This window comes from Schistocerca piceifrons, chromosome 2 (genome assembly GCF_021461385.2).
Source record: "Schistocerca piceifrons isolate TAMUIC-IGC-003096 chromosome 2, iqSchPice1.1, whole genome shotgun sequence".
Taxonomy (NCBI): Eukaryota; Metazoa; Arthropoda; class Insecta; order Orthoptera; family Acrididae; genus Schistocerca; species Schistocerca piceifrons.
This window is the reverse complement of record NC_060139.1, coordinates 957,318,555-957,341,994: the sequence shown is the minus strand read 5'-3', so window position 1 is coordinate 957,341,994 and position 23,440 is coordinate 957,318,555.

Sequence of the window (23,440 nt, the reverse complement as noted above, 5' to 3'; positions counted from 1 at the left end):
GCCAGGTTTGGATAGCGCCATTTTCCCGTGCACTGTATACTTTAACGACGGCGGCAAGCGAACAGTTTACAATCTGAGCCGTTTCGGAAATACTTCCATCTTTGTTCCGAACGCAAATGATGATGCTCTTTTGGACGTCAGATAAATCGCTCTGTTCCCCCATTACAACAACGACTGGTTCAAATGGTTCAAATGGCTCTGAGCACTATGGGAGTTATCATCGGAGGTCATCAGTCCCCTAGAACTTAGAACTACTTAAACCTAACTAACCTAAGGACATCACACACATCCATGCCCGAGGAAGGATTCGAACCTGTGACCGTAGCGGTCGCGCGGTTCCAAACTGAAGCGCAAAGAACCGCTCTTCCACTGCGGCCGGCACAACGACTGGACAGTTTAGCTTGTCCTCCTGGCAGACTCCATATAACCTCCACTACTAGTGCTGCCACATGCCGTGTGCGAGTTGACGTCGAACTTACATTACTGGCACTGGAGCGCGTATTTTCATTTGTTGAGCGTCAACTCCAGCAGGTGGTCGGGTTACATATCCCCGCGTAACGGCACTGTGCTCTCGTGCAGAAGAGTCTTATGTTTTTAATGACGTCATGTTTAAGTGCATGCTACCGTGTGATACGTTTCTGAACAGGAGTTTAGGAGAGATAGCGGATTGCCGTATAAAGGTATGGAGTCCTTGTTAAGATAGACGTAATACTTTCACGTCCCCGTAACGGACGAAGTTACAGTTGTAAGTAGGCTGTTTAGGTTTTTATGTTGGTAACGCCACGTAGCGCTCTGTATGAAGATCACTGACTGTGCTGTGTGCAGTCTGTGGCTGGTTTACATTGTTGGAATAGTCGCTATTGCAGTGTTTGGCAGTTGGATGTGAACAGTGCGTAGCGTTGGGCAGTTCGAGGTGAGCCGCCAGCAATGGTGGATGTGGAGAGAGAGATGCCAGAGTTTTGAGAGGTTACTACAAGCGGACGATCTGGATGTGTTGGATGTGTTTCCGCCAGAAAAAGGAAATTTGTAAAGGTCGATGTCATGAATTGATATATATATATATATACCGGGTGATCAAAAAGTCAGTATAAATTTGAAAACTGAATAAATCACGGAATTATGTAGGTAGAGAGGTACAAATTGACACACATGCTTGGAATGACATGGGGTTTTATTAGAACCAAAAAAAAAAAAATACAAAAGTTCGAAAAATGTCCGACAGATGGCGCTTCATCTGATCAGAATAGCAATAATTAGCATAACAAAGTAAGACAAAGCAAAGATGATGTTCTTTACAGGAAATGCTCAATATGTCCACCATCATTCCTCAACAATAGCTGTAGTCGAGGAATAATGTTGTGAACAGCACTGTAAAGCATGTCCGGAGTTATGGTGAGGCATTGGCGTCGGATGCTGTCTTTCAGCATCCCAAGAGATGTCGGTCGATCACGATATACTTGCGACTTCAGGTAACCCCAAAGCCAATAATCGCACGGACTGAGGTCTGGCGACCTGGAAGGCCAAGCATGACGAAAGTGGCGGCTGAGCACACGATCATCACCAAACGACGCGCGCAAGAGATCTTTCACGTGCCATCTGTCGGACATTTTGTGAACTTTTTTTTTTTTGTGTTCTAATGAAACCCCGTGTCATTCCAAGCATGTGTGTCAATTTTTACCTCTCTAGCTACATTAAGTTTTCAAATTTATACTGACTTTTTGATCACCCTGGATATATTTTGAACATTATTAAGGTAAATAGATTGTTTGTTCTGTATCAAAAACATTCATTTGCTCACTGTGCCTAACAGTAGTTAGTGCCTTCAGTAGTTAGAATCTTATATTCAGCTGGCAGTATTGGCGCTCGCTGTATTGCAGCAGTCCGAGCAACGAAGATTTTTGTGAGGTAAGTGATTCATGAAAGGTATAGGTTATTGTTAGTCAGGGCCATTCTTTTGTAAGGATTATTGAAAGCCAGATTGCGTGTGTCAGTTTAGTGATGATCAGAATAAGTAAGCTGTTTGAGTACGTTGAGTGTTGCTCAGCTGTTTGAAAATCAAATAACGTAGCACAGTAAAGGGTATCATGGAAGGTAGTGTCAGCCCGGTAATAACACAACACTGTCTTGATGCGTACTTTCTTTTTTGCTTCCTGACAAAAAGTGATTTGGGACAGTACAAATAAATGGAATAGGCTATATAACGTCTGGGAATGCGGCATTCTGACTTCTGAAACTGCCGCGGCATATTTCTGCTTGCGTTCTTTGTTCGGCCGGTCCAGTAGAGTAAAGAAATCGCCAGTCGCAGGTAGCCGTAATCGCCGACATACGTTATCTACGGCAGGGGGATTGCTTCTGGCCCCACCCCTCGCCTCCCCATTTCCCGGAGGGACGGCCACGAGAGCGGCTGGAGATTCCGGATTCCAGTAACTGGAGGAGTGCGGGCTTTATGGGACAGCGGGCAGGAAGGCGGGCCCTTCTGGTCCCGTGTTTTGTCCGCAGCAGCGAGCGCCGGCCGGCCGACTCGTGGATTATTTTTCCATTACTCTCTCTACCTCCCGCTGCCGCCGCCTTTGCGCTGCTCATCCAATATAGGTCTCCCCGTCTAGTTTTTCATTTGGCGCGCCACCTTCGCACGAGATGAGATTCGTTGTTTCCTCGAGGTCAGGGAGCGGCTTACCACCGCCTCGTGACGTGCCTTTAACTGCTTCGGCACTCTCGATTCTCGTCACGCACTAGCAAATTCTTTGTTCATAAAGTAATAATCGTCTGGCTGTAAAGCCATTCTGTTGAAATCTCACCATTAATCGACAGGGTTGGGTGGGATCTCATTCTGTGACTAAAAAAACTGTTCGATGCGTCATTCGTATAGCACGTTTCTTGTTCTTGGGTTAACGCCTTCTATGAACCACGTTCGAATTTTACCTCTTAATCCTTTGTTATTTCCTTTTCTTGCACTAAACCTTCATTGTTTCACCATAATTCTTTTCCCTGTTTTCAAACAACGTGTGCCAGTTTCCTTTTCCCTCTTGCTTTGGAATCCTTCCACTTTTTAAAATATTTTCCCCAAAAATCTACTGCTCTTAGGCTTTTTCTTTCCAAATCTTTCCTAACCTCTTTAAGCCAGGTGATCGTTAATTTCTTTCCCGTAGGGATGGGCAACAAAACCGATACATTAAAATACCAATACCATTTCCTACAGTATCGATATATAAGATGAAGAAAAATTCGCGCATTCTGACTTCTGCGACGGGGCGGTAAATAAAGTGCGGTTGAAGAGTTCACACGAATGTGCATATACAAATGTTGGTTAAAAAATGGTAGTGCAAATTTTGGCTCTCACGTAAGTCTCAGGGGATGTGTTTCACACTTGGTGCATTAGTACACTGTTCCACACCCGCGCATTAGCTATCGTTTTTCAATTAATATTCATGAGTACAGTTTATGGTAGGGAACAAAAATTAGGCGATTATTATAGCAAAATCAGTTTTTCACGACACAGTTCAATCACTATTTATTGGCGTTGTCCTTTTCTTTCACATAATGAAATTAGCACTGGTGAGACGGTTTACATTTTTACTTTAATAATAATTTGACTCCGAGCACCCAATAGCAGGAATGTAGGCTGCTATAAACGAAAATTGCTCAATCAATTCGAACAGAACCAGAAGTCCCACTGTACTCTTTGTTCTAGCAGTTTTGGCGCGAAACCACAGTTCGCCACATGTTCACTTACGACGATGTATACCTCGTAATTCGTAAACACTCAAATAATCAAAAAATGTGTGTGAAATCTTATGGGACTTAACTGCTAAGGTCATCAGTCCCTACTTAGCCTAAATTATCCGAAGGACAAACACACACACCCATGCCCGAGGGAGGACTCGAACCTCCGCCGGGACCACCCGCACAGTCCATGACTGCAGCGCCACAGACCGCTCGGCTAATCCCGAGCGGCACACAAATAATCGTAGCACTTCCAGTTCACCAAATATATGCATGCACACTTACACTATTAAACAATACTCTTTGTCGAATTAAATCAGCGAGAAAAAAAATTCTTACTCAAACGACCACACGGGCCACCCAAAAGAAGTGGGGCTTATTCGCCACTCACCGGCTCCCCGACTGCCCAACGACTGACCCCTGGCCATGATGGCCTCTCGCTTATATAGGCTCGGACGTCTACACCCCCCCCCCCCCCCCCCCCCGCCGGTTATGCAAGTACCAATCTCACCAATTAAGGTTACAAATTTTTATACATACATCCCTCGACATTAATAAGTACACCATCGGAACCGCGCTAAAAAGTACGTCTTACTATGTTACATTAATTTTAGGATTATTCTATCGCCCGTAAATCAAGTTTTAGTTTCTGCAAAATTTCGCCACTTAGCGCAAATTTGTTTGTTTACATCTGTAAGTTTTCACACAGAACTGCATATAGCACCGTTTTTAGACGTAATCTATAGCGACCTACTGATTGCGCTCCTCAAAATCTTCATATCTATAATACTTAATTAATTATGGGCGATAAATGTTAATAATAATTTGCAAACAATGAAAACTATTGCAAGTTAGTGTATAGTATAACTTAACTAGTTTAAAGTATGTGTGATTCCACCCAAAATATTATATAGTGCCGTTCTTTACGTCATGAATTTTCTATTGAATACTATAAACAATTTTTCACCAAACTTTGTTTATTGCTCTTTACGGACTTAATTATTTATGAATCTTATCATATGACTACGGCACTCGATCCGCTATGACGAAACGTTTTTAATGAGTTCTCGCTCATCCCTGTAATTTGTTATTTACTATTTTTATTAATCTTTCAGTATTCGTGATATTAACCGATGTCGAGGTTACTATAACTTTTGCGTCTCGTGACTCGAAATAAAGATTTATCTTTCAGAAGGTGCATATTGCTGACCACAGTCCACTGCCGCATCGCTCTTGACCGTAAGTTACGTAAGTTTTCGCGTAATGCGCGAAAACCAAACAATGCCCCAAGCTGCAGGCCACGTGGCCGCCCGGCAGCGGAGACCTCACACCGAAAGTTGCAAATGTCGCGCGGGCGCACCACGCGCTTCCGCGAATCACGCACCATGTAGCGCGCTCGCTTACCACAAAGCAATCCTTGCATACTAGACCTATTCATCTAGTGACGGGGCTTTGTACCGCCACACTTCGCAACGCTATTCCTCACATACTAACAATACAAAAATATTTCTCACAAAATTTCGTTCTGTGTATATTTCCGGCAAAATGGACGTCAAAAATTAGCAGTCTGTCAACACTGTAATCACATGTACGGTAACTACCTCTGTCAGCAGACAGGATTAGTGGTGTACAGATGGTGCAGTGGGTAGCGTTCTGGTTAGCATGTAGAACGTCGAAGGTTACATTCTGGGTTGAGGCACATTTGTTTTTGTTTGCCGATTTCATTTTTGTTAATAATACTGTAGTATACACCTTTACTTAAGCCACATGCATCCGGCATCTACATAGTACATTCCTAACGAAATATAGTGCAACTGAACATGGGGAGGGTATACAGGAAACAGGTACAACGAAGCCGCTTGTGCAGTGTTTTCGATCGGAAGTTGTAACATACCAGTCTGTTACATGTCGCTACACCATCTTTATTCTGGTCGAAAACACGTTTACTTAACTGTGCTGGGAAAACAGACACATGTGGTGACTGTTGGAGCCGGCCGCGGTGGCCGTGCGGTTCTGGCGCTGCAGTCATGAACCGCGAGGCTGCTACGGTCGCAGGTTCGAATCCTGCCTCGGGCATGGGTGTGTGTGATGTCCTTAGGTTAGTTAGGTTTAAGTAGTTCTAAGTTCTAGGGGACTTATGACCTAAGATGTTGAGTCCCATAGTGCTCAGAGCCATTTGGACCATTTGACTGTTGGAACGAAGTCATAGCATCTTCTCTTGTGTGAGACAGCTCAGGGAAGTCAGCGTAGTGCCAGGGACGGCTGGTCGCCTCGGAACAAAGGGCTCTTTCCCTAAGCTCGAGAGTCGCGAAATTCTAAGAACTCACAGGATGCCTGCGATCGTTCTTGTTTGTCGGCCCCTTGAAGTCCTGAAGTTCCATTGAGTCCCGGACGTTTTGGCAAGTGTGACGAATTTGCTCTCCCTTCAGGGCACTGAAGTTCGTGACTGCGCCATTCTGGTATTCGGGCAGCTCCAGGAGACGCGCATATTTATTTCTAGTTTACCGAGCGAGTGGCGAGCTGGCAGTCGGTGTGCCTACCCTCAGGCAACTACGGAATACACTCTGTGCGCTATTCAAGAATTTCAGCAGTTTCGCCCCTGAGACTTGTGCTGTAACGAGAACCCCGAAAAATGAGTGTGATTATTTGTGCAACCCACAAATTACTATGGATACCCCCATTACTTATCAGCAGTTGAATCTACACTACTGGCCATTAAAATTGCTACACCACGAAGATGACGTGCTACAGACGCCAAATTTAACCGACAGGAACAATATGCTCTGATATGCAAATGATTAGCTTTTCAGAGCATTCACACATGATTGACGCCGGTGGCGACATCTACAACGTGCTGACATGAGGAAAGTTTTCAACCGATTTATCATACACAAACAGCAGTTCACCGGCGTTGCCTGGTGAAACGTTGTTGTGATGCCTCGTGTAAGGAGGAGAAATGCCTACCATCACGTTTCCGACTTTGATAAACGTCGGATTGTAGCCTATCGCGATTGCGGTTTATCGTATCGCGACATTATTGCTCGCGTTGCTCGAGACCCAATGACTGTTAGCAGAATATGGAATCGGTGGGTTCAGGAGGGTAATACGGACCACCGTGCTGGATCCCAACGGCCTCGTATCACTAGCAGTCGAGATGACAGGCATCTTATCCGCATGGCTGTAACGGATCGTGCAGCCACGTCTCGATCACTGAGTCAACAGATGGGAACATCAGCAAGACAACAACCATCTGCACGAACAGTTCGACGACGTTTGCAGCAGCATGGACTATCAGCTCGGAGACCATGGCTGCTGTTACCCTTGACGATGCATCACAGACAGGAGCGCCTGCGATGGTGTACTCAACGACGAACCTGGGTGCACGAATGGCAAAACGTCATTTTTTCGGATGAATCCGGGTTCTGTTTACAGCATCATGATGGTCGCATCCGTGTTTGGCGACATCGCGGTGAATGCACATTGGAAGCGTGTATTCGTCATCGCCATACTGGCGTATCACCCGGCGTGAATGCATGGGGTGCCCTCGGTTACACGTCTCGGTCACCTCTTGTTCGCATTGACGGCACTTTGAACAGTGGACGTTACATTTCAGATGTGTTACGACCAATGGCTCTACCCTTAATTCGATCCCTGCGAAACCCTACATTTCAGCAGGATAATGCACGACCGCATGTTGCAGGTCCCGTACGGGCCTTTCTGGATATAGGAAATGTTCGACTGCTGCCCTGGCCAGCACATTCTCCAGATCTCTCACCAGTTGAAAACGCCTGGTCAATGGTGGCTGAGCAACTGGCTCGTCACAATACGCCAGTCACTACTCTTGATGAACTGTTGTATCGTGCCGAAGCTGCATGGGCAGCTGTACCTGTACACGCCATCCAGGCTCTGTTTGACTCAATGCCCAGGCGCATCAAGGCCGTTATTATGGCCAGAGGTGGTTGTTCTGGGAACTGATTTCTCAGGATCTATACACTCAAATTGGGTGAAAATGTAATCACATGTCTGTTCTAGTATAATATATTTGTCCAATGAATACCCGTTTATCATTTGCATTTCTTGATATTGTAGCTATTTTAATGGTCAGTAGTGTAATAATAAAACTGCAGCCCCGTTAAATGAAATTTGGCGCTGTCAAATTGGAGCATCCAGTCTGTTTTGAAATATACTTTTTTAAACCACAGTTGTCTTCATCGCATTGAATGGACGTTATACCAGTTTACTGGTTTCCACTCGCATTAGCCTCTCACGAATAGTATCGTGTCTCCGAAGTCAGTCGTCACCTTGATTATTTGAAACCAAGGCATCGTGACCAGTAATAGTCGGAACCGGAAACCGTTGTGAAGTGCATCCAGTGTGCTCTAAACAATTGTGAATAAAACAGTACAAACAGCATACATGCACAGTCTTCATTAGTGTGTTTTCGGCGAGGTTCACTGCTCTATACAGTAGTACGTAATCTTACCTTAGAAACGATGGAGAATGGACTCTGGAACTTACCTGAAACAAAGAAATGAAATAATCAGCTATGGCAAACATTTCAGGTGAGGTGACATGCGCTTAAAATATTTTGTAAACACTTCCTGGAGGTATCATTAGATACGTAAATGTTAAAATTACGAAGTACTAATGAATGCACTCATGGAAGGTAGGAGACGAGGTACTGGCGGAATTAAAGCTGTGAGGTCGGAGCGCGAGTCGTGCTTGGGTAGCTCATTTGGTAGAGCTCTTGCACGCGAAAGGCAAAGGTCCCGAGTTCGAGTCTCGTCCGGCACACAGTTTTAATCTGCCAGGAAGTTTCAGCTCAGTGACTCTTTTACCGAATGGAACAACAGAGTTACTGTTATCTGTCAGTATTTATATCCACAACGCGTTTCAAAGCTTTAACCCTCCATCATCAGGTGAATTTACACGTGATACCACGACGTGTGTGTGTGTGTGTGTGTGTGTGTGTGTGTGTGTAACATGGTTTTTGGTAGTTTTTTGAATAAAAACTAAACATATCTAAATGTTAAAGTAAAACAACTAAAATAGAGTATCTCCGGTGGTCACAGGCTCCTTTCTCTGTCGTAACACATCGAATGTAAACTGTACACTTTGTAAGCAGACATAGTGTCTGGAAACTACTAGTTGCAAAGAACCTACAGCAAAACAGAAAGGACCGAGCGAGGTGGCGCAGTGATTAGCACACTCCACTCGTATTCGGGCGGACGACGATTCAAACCCGCATCCGGCCATCCTGATTTAGGTTTTCCATGACTTCCCTAAATGGCTTTAGGCAAATGCCGGGATTGTTCCTTTGAAAGGGCATGACCGATTAACTTCCCCATCCTTCCCTAATCCGAGCTTGTGCTCCGTCTCTAATGGTCTCATTGTTGTTGGGACTTTAAACACTAATCTGATCTCCTCCTCCAAACCAGAAGGATTCTCTCGAAATACAGAGAAAATATAACAAAACAACACTATTATTTCAGAATAAGTTTTAAAGAATTGTGGAAATCTTTAGTTCAGTTAATGAGTACATGTGTTAGAATAAAAATTTCAAATGGTATAAAAATCTTTTACTGTCTAAGTTGATCAATACATGCTTTAGAATAAATATTCCAAGTGGTGTTAAGTTTCTATAGCTTAAATTTCATACTTGTTTATATAACCAGGTGACATGTTGCAAACCTTAAGTACAATAATTATGTTGCCAAAAGTGGTAAAATGAAACATAAATAACAATTTTGGCTCGGATTCAGAGACAGAGGATGGAAGGGCCGCGAGAAAAAGTGCTAAGTTTCAGATGTGCTGAAGGTATGGGTTTGTTAAACTTACATCTGTTATGTGTTAAAATTTAGTAAACCCTGATGTAATACATTTACACCGTGTTATAGACATGCAGAAATATATAATCTTAATAATATACACCGATATATAGAGAGGCAATTATTGAACTATATGAAAAAAACGTAAATTGGTTACAAACTACGGCTTGCACACGCTTTATCCAATATGTAAACGTCACTACAGACATTCAGATTTAGGTTATGTCATGTTAGATATGCCTGCCATCATTGGCAGACGAATAGCGAAATTCTGCATGACCTGCTGTAAGTGTCGAAACAAAAAGGAGTCGCATGTGTTCAGATCCGGAGAATATTACGTCCAATCGAGGCCCATGCCAGAGACCTCTGGGTACCCCAGAGCCAGAATGCGGTCCCCAAAGTGCTCCTCCAGGCCATCAAACACTCTCCTGCTTCGATGGGGTCGAGTTCCGTCTTGCATGAACCACATCTTGTCTAAATCAGGATTCCACTGGATAATAGGGATGAAATCATCTTCCAAAACCTTCACGTACCGTTCCGTGGTCACCATGCCACCAAGGAATATCGCACCGATTACTCCGTGACTGGACATTGCACATCACACAGTCACCAGTTGAGGGTGAAGAGATTCCTCGATTGCGAAATGCGGATTCAGAGTCCCCCAAATGCACAAGTTTTGCTTATTGACGAACGCATCCAAACGGAAGTGGGTTTCATCGCTAAACCAAACCATACAGCGCACACTAATTCCCATCATGCCCCGCGGCCAACCGTGCAGTTGGAACGTCTTAACGCAAACCGTTGAGAAGTTATGACGATTGTATTTCATATAGTTCAATAACTGTCAAAGCGTATATATAATATTAGCCTGACATGAAGTCTTCTACTGAAAAACATCCACCGACGAGAGGCAGGTGTGTACCTGGCCCGCGAAGCATATCCGTTAAATGCGGTGGTCGAATATGCAGGGATGTAGTTCTGCATACACCGCAAGTGTCTAGTCTATAATGGCATATAATCACATTCGCATATATGCTATTCACTTAATGTCATGTAATACATACACTGCATGACGTATTATGCCCTAGTGTGCAAGACATAGTAATTCCATAAATTCAGCATGATTCCGTGATATGTTACAAGCTTTCAGAAATGATGAGAGTGGTAACTGTATCAACTGTGCGGAAGGAACCTACTTCCGAAAACGGGAGACTCGAAAGTTATAAGCGAAAATCAACCTGACACTTCCGACAGGTGGAATACGTCTACTGGTACTCTTATTGCTACAGTTGTAGGGCAGGCAACTTTCAGAGTTGGTAGTGTGGACGAAAAAAAGAGGTAAAAATGTAAATATGTGGTCTAAAATGCAAATTTTAAAGCTATGAGCACTTGATCAGTGGAATTAAAGGGTTACACAGTAGCGAAAATGAAAACGTTCCAAAGGCTCTTAAGGCATCCATTTTAGAGCCCATATTTACTGGAGATTTGCTTCTTATTTTGGCATGTACTATCTCGTCCAAAAATAGGGAAACCAAAGAGCTTGCAGCAGAAGTATCGAATAAGATCATGTACTCATAGCTCTTAAGGTATGCATTTTAGAGACCATGCTACTCGGAATTTTTTTCGTGTCTTGGTCCATACTGTCACCTTTGAAATTTCCCTACTCTACAACCTTATTAACAACAGTACCTTTACGGGTATTCCACTATAAGAGGCAACAGAACGATTTTCACTTATAACTTTCGACTTGTTTTTCTGCGGACCAGCGTCTCTTACTTCAAATTGATACATTTACCCTTCTCCAAAGTCAGCTCACGGGATCACCCAGTATAATGACATCATTATCCAGATACACTAAAACCGTTAAAACTGCCAACAATATCGTCGGGCATCGCAGGTTTTGGGCAATTCTGAATTCGTCTGCTACATCTCTCAGTCAGTGTTAGTGGATAGGCTGTCCGTGGTGGAAGAGTATATGCATTTTATCTAAGTCTACTTTCGACGATATTTTTCATAATGTTCTTGTGTATATCAGTGTTTCGACTGGTTTCATGCTGACCTCCATTTTTCCTGTCTTGTATTAGTCTATTCATCCTTATGTAACTACTAAACTCAACATCCCGCAATGCTTCACTACCATGCGATGTCGTGATCCACACGAACTCTTTCAGGTATATTTTCCTTTTTTAATATCAGTATCTGATACCGCTAGATCTATTACCGAATAAACCTTTACCTGTGCCAATTTACAACTGAAATCATCTTCGCTTCAACTAGCCTGTATAATCTTACTTCATACATAGAGAATTATTTCGTTTCTGCAGCTACTGTGTCGTTCCCAATTCTGATGTTAGGCAACTCGTTATTTCCCTTTACACCGTTCTTGACAGCCTTAGCGTTTGCTTTTATTATTATTTACCAGCCATATTGAGTGCTAAGGATGCTGTTCGTTCGTTTCAAAATGTGTTCCTTACAACAAGCTACAAAGCCAATTAACCAGAACACAAAGAGTCAAATGAGCACACAGGATATTAAATATGACCTCCGGTAACACCGCTTTTGGCGAAGATCTGTGAGTGGGAGTTAAGCTGCATTCAGAGTACTGCCTTCATTCTAGGTCAAGACAAGGAACCTCTGATAAAAGGGTTCAAGTAATTATTGAGCTAGGCGCTTGCTACGTGAGAGGAACAAGTAAAAGGCAGTGCGGTAGTCCCCGTGAATCCCTGTTTAGGCCTAACTGCTCATTAGCTTCTCTCCTACTGTATATGGTTCCGGCAATAAGCTAGCCGCATCAATAACATAGGTCAGTGTGGCCTAGAGTTTGCTATTTGTCGGGTGGAGACTGTGTCACGGTTGTCCACCCGAACTACAATGGTGTAGTTTCATGTAGAATGCAGACAATACTTCTGGACAAGGTGATACAGTAGGACAGCAACAAGGTTAGCGTTGTTTTGCACAGAAGTTGGAGTTCGGTGCTACAAGCCGTTAAAATTAGCAACAAATAATCCTGATCGAATAACGAGCATCAAAACGGATACAAGGTTGTAGTAGCGAGACTGAATACTGTAACCTCAAATCCTCCAAAAATAAACGAAAAATATACCTAGTTAAAAAGAAGATAAAAATTCACTTGACGGCTTCCTGAGAGATAATCTCCACTCCTTCCAAATTAACAATGTAAATGTAGACCAGATGTGGCTTGAATTCAAAGAAATAGTATCGACAGCAATTGAGACATGTATACCAAATAAATTAACAGACAAAGGAGCTGAACCCCCTTGGTACACAAAACGGGTCAGAACACTGTTGCAGGAGCAACGAAAAAGAATGCCAAATTCAAACGAACGCAAAATCTCCGAGACTGGCGATCTTTTACAGAAGCTCGAAATTAGGCGCGGACTTCAATGCGAGATGCTTCTTGCTGTGCGATAGCAACGGAAATACTGCTGCGACAGTAGGGTTACTAAACACAGCCTTTGGAAATTCCTTCGCCAAAGAAGACGAAGTAAATATTCCAGAATCCGAATCAAGAACAGCTGCCAACATAAGTAACTTAGAAGCAGAAATCCTCTGAGAAGCGAAGAAGTCTTCTGGTCCAGAGTGTATACCAATTACGTTCCTCTCAGAGTATGATGAAGCAATAGCTGCATACTTAACAATCATATAAAATCGCTCACTCGACGAAAGATCGGTATCAAAATTGTTCAAATGGCTCTGAGCACTATGGGACTTAACATCTGAGGTCATCAGTCCCCTAGACTTAGATCTACCTAAACCCAACTAACCTAAGGACCTAACACACATCCATGCCAGAGGCAGGATTCGAACCTGCGACCGTAGCAGCAGCGCGGTTCCGGACTGAAGCGCCTAGAACCGCCCGGTCAGATCCGTACCCAAAGACTGGAAAGTTGCACACGTCGTACCAGTATTCAAGAAAGGTAGTAGGAGTAATCCATTAAGCCACAGGCCCAAATCACTGGCGTCGATACGAAGCAGGATTTTGGAACATAATTTGTGTTCGAATATTATGAATTACCTCAAAGAGAACGGTCTATTGGCACACAGTCAACACGGATTTAGAAAACACGGTTCTTCTGGAAGTCATCTAGCTCTTTACTCTCACAAAGTGTTAAGTGCTACTGACAAGGTATTTCAAATTGATTCCATATTTCCAGATTTTCAAATGGTTTTTGACACTGTACCACAAAAGCGCCTTGTAGCGAAATTGCGTGTTTATGGAACAGCGTGTTAGTTTTATGTGACTGGATTCGTGATTTCCTGTCAGAGAGGTCACAGTTCGTAGTAATTGACGGTAAGTCATCGAGTAAAACAGAAGTGATTTCTAGCGTTCCTCAAGGTAGTGTTACAGGCCCTCTGCCGTTCCCTATGCATATAAAAAATTTAGGACACAATCTGAGCAACCGTCTTATGTTGTTTTCAGATGATGATGCCCTTTATTGTCTACTTAACTTATTGGAAGATCAAAAGAAATTGCAAAACGATTTAGAAAAGATATCTGAATGGTGTGAAAATTGGCAATTGACATGAGTGCTAAAAAGAATCCGTTTAACTCCGGTTACACGATAAATCAGCCTAATCTAAAGGCCGTAAATTCAACTAAACATCTAGGAATTACAATTACGAACAGTTGAAATTGGAATGAACAAAAGAGAATGTTGTGGGGAGGCAAACCAAAGACTGCGTTTTATAGGCAGAATGCTTAGAAAGTGTAACAGATCTACTACAGAGACTGCCTGCGCTACAGTTGTCCATTCTCTTTTCGAGTACTCCTGCACGGTCTGGGATCATTACCAGATAGGATTAATGGAGTACATCGAGAAAGTTAGCAAAATATCAGTCCGGAATCCCAAGACCGTATAAAAACCTCTACAGTAGTTTCTGAGACTACTCCGGACATACGAAAAGAAGCGAGCAGGGAACCACAGTTCATACGAATGGAGAGAGAACAGCAGATAAAATATTTATTGACTTACTAAAACGGGATTACTATTTACATTTTATACTTGAATGAAGGACTACATTTCTATTCTACTTTTGTCAGGTGATGAATGCAATATAAGGTCTAATGGCAAAATGATATTTTTGTTGTTGTGGTCTTCAGTCCAGAGACTGGTTTGATGCAGCTCTCCATGCTACTCTATCCTGGGCAAGCTTCTTCATCTCCCAGTACCTACTGCAACCTACATCTTTCTGAATCGGCTTGGTGTATTCATCTCTTGGTCTCCCTCTACGATTTTTACCGTCCACGCTGCCCTCCAATACTAAATTGGTCATCTCTTGATGCCTCAGAATATGTCCTACCAACCGATCTCTTCTTCTAGTGAAGTGGTGCCACAAACTCCTCTTCTCCCCGATTCTATTCAATACCTCCTCATTAGTTGTGTGATCTAACCATCTAATCTTCAGCATTCTTCTGTACCACCACATTTCGACAGCTTCTATTGTCCTCTTCTCTAAACTATTTATCGTCCACGTTTCACTTCCATAAATGGCTACACTCCATACAAATACTTTCAGAAACAACTTCCTGACACTTAAATCTATACTCGACGTTAACAAATTTCTCTTCTTCAGAAACGCTTTCCTTGCCATTGCCAGTCTACATTTTATATCCTCTCTACTTCGACTATCAACAGTTATTTTGCTCCCCAAATAGCAAAACTCCTTTACTACTTTAAGCGTCTCATTTCCTAATCTAACTCCCGCAGCATCACCCGATTTCATTCGACTACATTCCATTATCCTCGTTTTCTTTTTGTTGATGTTCATCTTATATCCTTCTTTTAAGACACTGTCCATTCCGTTCAGCTTCTCTTCCAGGTCCTTTGCTGTCTCTGACAGAATTACAATGTCATCGGCGAACCTCAGAGTTTGTATTTCTTCTCCATGGATTTTAATTCCTACTCCGAATTTTTCTTTTGTTTCCTTTACTGCTTGCTCAGTATACAGATTGAATAATATCGGGGATAGGTTACAACCCTGTCTCACTCCCTTCCCAACCACTGCCTCCCTTTCATGCGCCTCGACTCTTATAACTGCCATCTGGTTTCTGCACAAATTGTAAATAGCCTTTCGCTCCCTGTATTTTACCACTGCCACCTTCAGAATTTGAAAGAGAGTATTCCAGTCAACATTGTCTAAAGCTTTCTCTAAGTCTACAAATGCTAGATACGTAGGTTTGCATTTCCTTGATCTGTATTCTAAGATAAATCGTAGGGTCAAATTAAATGGTTCAAATGGCTCTGAGCACTATGGGATTTAACTTCTGAGGTCGTCAGTCCCCTAGAACTTAGAACTACGTAAACATAACTAACCTAAGGACATCACACACATCCATGCCCGAGGCAGGATTCGAACCTGCGACAGTAGCGGTCGCGCGGTTCCGGACTGTAGCGCCTAGAACCGCTCAGCCATCGAAGGGTCAGTACTGCCTCACGTGTTCCAACAATTCTACGGAATCCAAACTGATCTTCCCCGAGGTCGGCTTCCACCAGTTTTTCCATTCGTCTGTAAAAAATTCGTGTTAGTATTTTGCAACCGTGGCTTATTAAACTGATAGTTCGATAATTTTCACATCTGTCAACACCTGTATTTTTATGTGATGTAATTATAATTTAACAATTTTCGGATTTTTTCCCTTTACTTGTGCTGTGAAACTTTGCTTCTCGCCAAATTTCGTTATTACAGGTCAACGGGAATTACCCTGTACGTTTTGATGAGTGAGCTTGCAAGTATTGAACTATGTGACATAATGGCTGTATCTTTTGGCTGCATTAACTTAGTTTAAATATTTCATACCGCCAAGGGGCCGAAGACCTTAGGACGTGACATAGGGTTCGTATGAGCAGTTGCCAGCGGTCTCGTGCGCATGTGCAGAGTTGAATTTGCGTATGAGCAGTGCCTTCCTCCCGCTTCTGGCTACTTGAAGCGTGGCTGTTTGCTGTATGAGCAGTAGCAGCAAGTAGCCAGAAGCTACCGGGGGGGGGGGGGGGGGGGGGGGGAGATCCTTCCCCACATAACCCGTGTATATGATTCGTGTCTTCGTAATACTGCTGGTCTCTTCGTTTACAGCTCCCACGTCAAATGAAATCAAAACAGATTTCTGTGGCCGGGAGCCACCAAGTGAATTAACATACATTCTCATAACCATGAAAGACCAAAATAAGTTAGTAGTTTCAATTTTCTGATTTTATGTTATTTCCACGTTATTAGCAACCAACCATTAATGTCTTAATGAAGCTATTTGTCTGTTTTGTAGAGAAATTTGCTTCTATTATTTTTTTCCCCTCTGAGGCAGTTTATTTGAATCGAAGTGTTTCATTCGCACTATTGGCTACTTTCAACTTCGCTCAATTTAAAGTGCAAATTTTCATTTTCTGGGACGAATGACATTATACCATAATAAAGAACGAAACATGAGAATACAGTACTGGACCTCTGAGAAAATTAGTATCACGAAAACCACATGAAAAGCTGAATATCAGGTACTTCAGAGTGCATCTGGACATAGAAATGTGCAATTAGAGCGGAATGAAGCATTTTAGTATGGTTTATGAAATTCCGATGCTGGCTGGAGTAGTCTCTGATTCCCTGTTCCTTTTGTGACACTGTAAGATCTCTTAATGCTATATACGTACGAACATACGTAAACATTTACTTGAAGCTAAGTAGGCAAGTTTGGTCAGTAGTTTTGAACTAAATATTTTGTTTCAAATATAATGGCAGCTGTAGCAGAATTTTACAAATCTGCCTTCTGTGAAAGTGTTTTTCGATCACAAGGCACTTGTCTAGTACTCCCTCTAGGCCTGAAGTTATTTCTTAATTTGTGTTTACGTCTTAAATTTATAGAATGCCATTCTATGGTAAATTGTAGACTGGCAGCATACCGTGTTTTATCGTTTGAACTCCGTACATGGCTTCATATTTAATCCTAGAGTAGAATATAAACTGTCAGTTGTACAGTTTCTTTGCCTCACAGACAACCTTGTTACTTTTTTGCACATTTTGAAATAGTCATGAAATTTATTGTCCTTTATCCCGGTGTAAGCTATACAAGAAACTGTTTTTTTTTTCAAGAAATTTGTATTCCATCCTACAAGCTTTTTGCAGTGCTGTGTAGTTGTAAACGTGTTGGAAATGCTACGTAACAACATTGCAGAGTATGAATTTAAAAAATCTGTCAAATTCACCGCTCAGAAAAATGTTATGGTATTTCGAGCTGTGGAGTCTAATTTTGAAATGATATTTTGCCAAGAACTGCCTCCTTATTTGCATCCTTTATCTGTGTGGGATATGAAAAACAATTGCTCTAACAAAGGAACCTCCCCATCGCACCCCCCTCAGTTTTACTTATAAGTTGGCACAGTGGATAGGCCTTGAAAAACTGAACACAGATCAATCGAGGAAACAGGAAGAAGTTGTGTGGAACTATGAAAAAAATAATAAAATATACAAACTGAGTAGTCCATGCGTAAGATAGGCAACATCAATGAGAACCTGAGGTCAGGAGCGCCGTGGTCTCGTGGTTTGCATGAGCAACTGTGAAACTAGAGGTCCTTGGTTCAAGTCTTCCCTCGAGTGAAAATTTTAATTTTCTATTTTCAGACGATTATTATCTGACAAACTCTTATGTTTTCATCGCCTTTTTGGGAGTGATTATCACATCCACAAGAAAACCTAAATCGGGCAAGGTAGAAGAATCTTTTTACCCATTCGCCAAGTGTACAAGTTAGGCGGGTCGACAACATATTCCTGTCATGTGACGCACATGCCGTCACCAGTGTCGTATAGAATATATCAGACGTGTTTTCCTGTGAAGGAGTCGGTTGACCTATGACCTTGCGATCAAATGTTTTCGCTTCCCATTGGAAAGGCACGTCCTTTCGTCTACTAGTCGCGCGGTTTTGCGGTGCGGTAGCAAAACAAAGACACTAAACTTATTACAGTGAACAGAGACGTCAATGAACGAACGGACTGATCATAACTTTGCGAAAATAAAAAAAGTAAACTTTTCACACGAGGGTAGACTTGAACCAAGGACCTCTCATTCCGCAACTGCTCACGCTAACCACGTGACCACGACGCTCCTGAGCCCACATTGCCCTTGATGTTGCTGATCTTGCGCATGGACTACTCAGTTTGTATACTTGCTTATTTTTTTCACAGTTCCACACAACTTCTTCCTGTTTTCTCGATTGATCTGTGTTCAGTTTTTCAAGGCCTATCCACTGCGCCAACTTACAACTAAATCTGAGGGGAGTGCGATGGGGAGGTTCCCTTGTAAGTAAAACTGTGCATGTTTCCTCAACAACATACCGAAGGGCTGCACATGGTCACGTGATGCCCCACCACGCACGAAATACTACCAGAATTGCGACGAAAAGCGTATAAGCGGAGCAAGCACGAAGCCAACACCTTCTGATACACAGGCCTCACGGCGGAACTATGACGTCATCAGCGCTAGGCTAACACCTTCTGCCGCTGCAAGACAGCCTGTGCGCTAGAGCCGATGAACGTGAATTTCTTTCGTGAAACCATAACAAATTCACTGATCGTTAAATTTGCCCTGTACAGTGAAATTGTGCCGTCCTTGTATGATATCGCGCGCAATGTGGCACACTGATTACAACACAGTGTGATCTCCTTCTGTTGTGTTTAAAATCGTATGCAAAATCTGACTTACTTGTTAAGAAAATCTTCGCTACAGAAACCTAGATCCATTAGACAGTAAATGACACTAACGGAGATACTTCGTAACAGTTAACAGACAGGATGACGAAATTATTGTAGTGATCATAAGTTTATTACTGGGGCAAAAATGTAATTCACTGCGGCATGAATGGCTCATCAATGATCCCATAGATATTGGAGCCCCACAGTGAAAAGTTTAAATACAAACGCTCATTTAACCAATGCAAAAGCGTGAAATAACTCATTTGTGGTGTACATTCAAGAACATAATGCATAAACCTACTCAAAGAACTGGTTATTTTAACCACTACTTCTCAGTATATTTATTCCTTAATGCAATTTGTTGCAAACAATATGTCTCTACTTCCAACCAACAGCTCAATACATAGTACCAATACTAGGAATAAGAACAATCTACATAAAGACCTAAAATCACTTACCTTGGTCCAATATTCAGGAATACACATTTTCAATAAATTACCAGCAACCATTAAAAACTTGATTTAAGATAAAGCACAGGTTGGAAAGCTTCTTGGTAGGTAACTCCTTTTGTACTCTATAGATGAATTTTTTAACAGGGACTGTTAGAACAGCTGAAGTAAAAATGTCTGTTAGATTTAAGCTCTGACAGCACTTGGCCACAACAGTCAAGATTAGGTAATTTGTGTATGAGATATTTAGTAAAAGTGTATAGTTATGTTTCGTTCTGACTGTGTACATTCTGTAGAAAATCATTCCAATGGCTCTGAGCACTATGGGACTTAACTTCTGAGGTCATCAGTCCCCTAGAACTTAGAACTATTTAAACCTAACTAACCTAAGGACATCACACACATCCATGCCCAAGGTAGTATTCGAACCTGCGGCCGTAGCATTCTGTAGATATTAGCAGTTTCAGTTTATTGTAAAGTATCTGGATATCTTGACAATCTACTGGCAAAATGATCAGGGAAGTGAGTATTATATTAAAGTGTCCTATGTTTTTATGTTATATCTTCTGACATGTCCCACACCCATGAGACTCATATCATCTTTGAGTCTACAGTACAAAAACTGAATCTACTCTAACCTTTAACCCACAAAGCAAAATCAGGGATTTTGTAAGTTTGACACCTTTGTCTGTCTCCCTCATCAAAACTCTCAAATATTTAACAGAATATTCTTGATAATGATATGACATCATTGTAAATAGAATATAGGCCTAATTTTATGCACATTCATTTTAAGCAATGCAGCTACACACATCAAGTAGAGAAAAGTAGGAATTAGGAGAGAATGACAAATGTAAATGTTTGTTAACCTGTCACAAAATTTATTCTAAACTACTTTACAGTTGACAGTTTTCTCTTTTTCATTTTACTGCCAATATGGCTGTCATTAATTTTTTTAACATAATTATTGAGAAATATATTACATGCTACTTTTACTACAGACTGAAGAATTTTGTCATCAGTGTGATCTACCTGACTACAAGAAAATTCCCTTAGGAAAAAGTCTTCCCTTTTAATTACATCAACAGCTAATCTTATAACTAGATTTCTCTGGGATGTACATCTCATGAAGGAGAGCTCATGTTCTTCAGACACCAAGTTTTTAACAATCAAATAAGTGAAAATAACAGCATTAATGACCTCATTATTAGGGCAATACAATCCACCACTATCTACGTTTCTTAGAAGTCAATAGCTTTCATCACTTTCTATTACTGATAATGTTTTATCAAGCACTAAGTATGTTTTACATGTTTCACACCTCAGCTTCTTAAGAACAGCTCTGGCACAGTATCCTGACAAGTATGTGAAAACAGGCAAGTATTCCTGAACAGACTGAACTTGTTCTTCACTGAAATCCATTATACTCTGAAAGTTTGATGGTGGTGGTAAGGTAATATCATCTACACAATCACTTTCAAAAGAATCTAAATCTATGCCAACTTCACCAAGAGCAGAGGATGAAATTTTCAAGGAAAGCAGAGTCTGAATTCTTAGCTTGGATTCAATTTCAAATACCTGTCTCAAAGATACCAAATACTGAGATCCTGCCATTGTTCGATATTTTCCAAATCTTGCTTCCAGAGCATCTGTCTGAACCTTACCTGGCAAAAGATATTTAAAATTCAGCTCCTCAGTGCAATACTTGGTCAGTTCTAGAAGGGCATGAGTGGTATGTGATATGGCCAAATGTGTATCACTGGATAATCCAAATGTACTATCAGATATATGTTTCCATTTATCCAGCCATGACAGAAATCTTTCTAAATATCTGATATTTTCATTACTTGTGCTCGAGAATGGTTTCAGCATTGCATCCTTGAAACGGATATCTTTACCAGTTGAGCTAACATTAACAATGTTCCACCATGTACAAATTAATTTAATGAATTTAGCAGTGCTCTCAAAACTTTCAATATGATGATGTTCCCCCAAGGCTAGCAAACCTTGGACAGTCATCTCATTGAAAACATTAAGTACAAGTTTGACATTCTGTCGCTCCAGGTTACTTGGAAAAAGAGACTTTAAATTAAGCTTATTGGCAAATTTTACTATCTGTGTACACTCTATGTCATGAAGTTTTTTAACTGAAGAGAATCTGGCCATATACAGCTGTGTATTTTCTGAATCTGTTTCAAACTGGGGGTACATAATTGTCTGATCAGGATCTTTTTTATTAATCCAATTGTTTCTGACACATTTTAAAATGTGAACAGAATCTAAAACATAAAAAAGAGGATCAGTGTCTTCACAGGGGTGTTTGTACACAATTGACAGTTGAGGAGGGGAAGCAAAGAATGACATTGCCCTTCTGTTAACTGAATTGTTGTCACTAACGACACAGACTACCTTAAAACCTATTGCATGCAGTTCGGAAATTGTTTTCTTTATTACAGTGAAAAGTCCTTCACCATTTATATTTTTTACTGGAAGAATGTGGACTACATCTTTATATGAAGACAACAAACTCTGTATCATAAAAACCTGAGCACTAGTTGCCACATTTTTAGAATTGAATGCAGCACCCAAAATGTTACCTCCTGTGAAGTCTAAATAAGGTTTCAAGTGTATTTCATCTAACATTAGTGAAACAACATGATCTGATTCACAAAGAAACTGGAATTTCTGTTTTATATACATCAGAAAATTGCCACCTAGCTGCTCAGCTGCTGGGTTTGTTTGAAAATGTGAACAGATTTTATGCAGGGTATTAGGATGAGGTAGCACAAGATACTGTGTACTTCTTATAAACTTATAAGCATGTGGTGATATTGAAAATAGAATACTACAAAATATAATACAGTCTGTTGAGTATCTGTAATGGCTCTTGTGGACTCCCATTAGATTCAATTGCTCACATAAAAAATTTATTTTGTTACTTTCACTCTCATCAAAATGTTTTGCCATATCTTTCAAATAATCAGTAATGAATAGCAAGTGGTCTTTTCCAGTGCTACCATTGTTTTTCCTAGTAAAGTTCTCCAAGTTATCAATAGTGTTAATTAAGTCATTTAAATGGTTTATAGTTAAAGGGAACTTTCTTGTACCAAGTTTTGAGATTACACTTTTACCCTCATATAATTACATGCTCAGGTCAGTAGTCACCACAACAGAACACAAAAGTGTGGGAATACCTTTGACGTCTATTAGAACAAAAGTTATGGAACTTTCTGACTTTATCAGATGCCAGTCATTAGGCAGCTTGATACCCTCTAAACATTTAACAAAACCATTAAAGTCCACAAAATGTCTTTCCTGTTCATACTGAGCATGAGTTGCTATACTCGCTGCAATAGCTATTTCTAAGTCTCTATTTTCTAGACGCTTTTGTCTCTCATCTCCACTTTCCCTCGAACAAGAAGCTGACGAAAGATACTTCGGACAGTTAGGCAGAATGGATGGTATGGCTCCTGTTTTAAGGCGAGGTTTTGATAGTGGCACAGAATATTTCTTCCCTGTGGAACTGTCGAAATATTCACTGTGTTTCAGAATGAGGTCTTCAGTGAAGTGGAGCTCGCAGACCTTGAAATAATGAGAAAATCTTTTATCAGCTACATGTAATAATCCCGAGGGGTACTAATGCTAACACATGGGATTAGTGTCAGTTATCTTCAGATCAAATCGATTATTGTTCACTCGGTATTTCAGGTTAAAAGTCTAAAGCTATTCTTGCATAAGTAAATCACA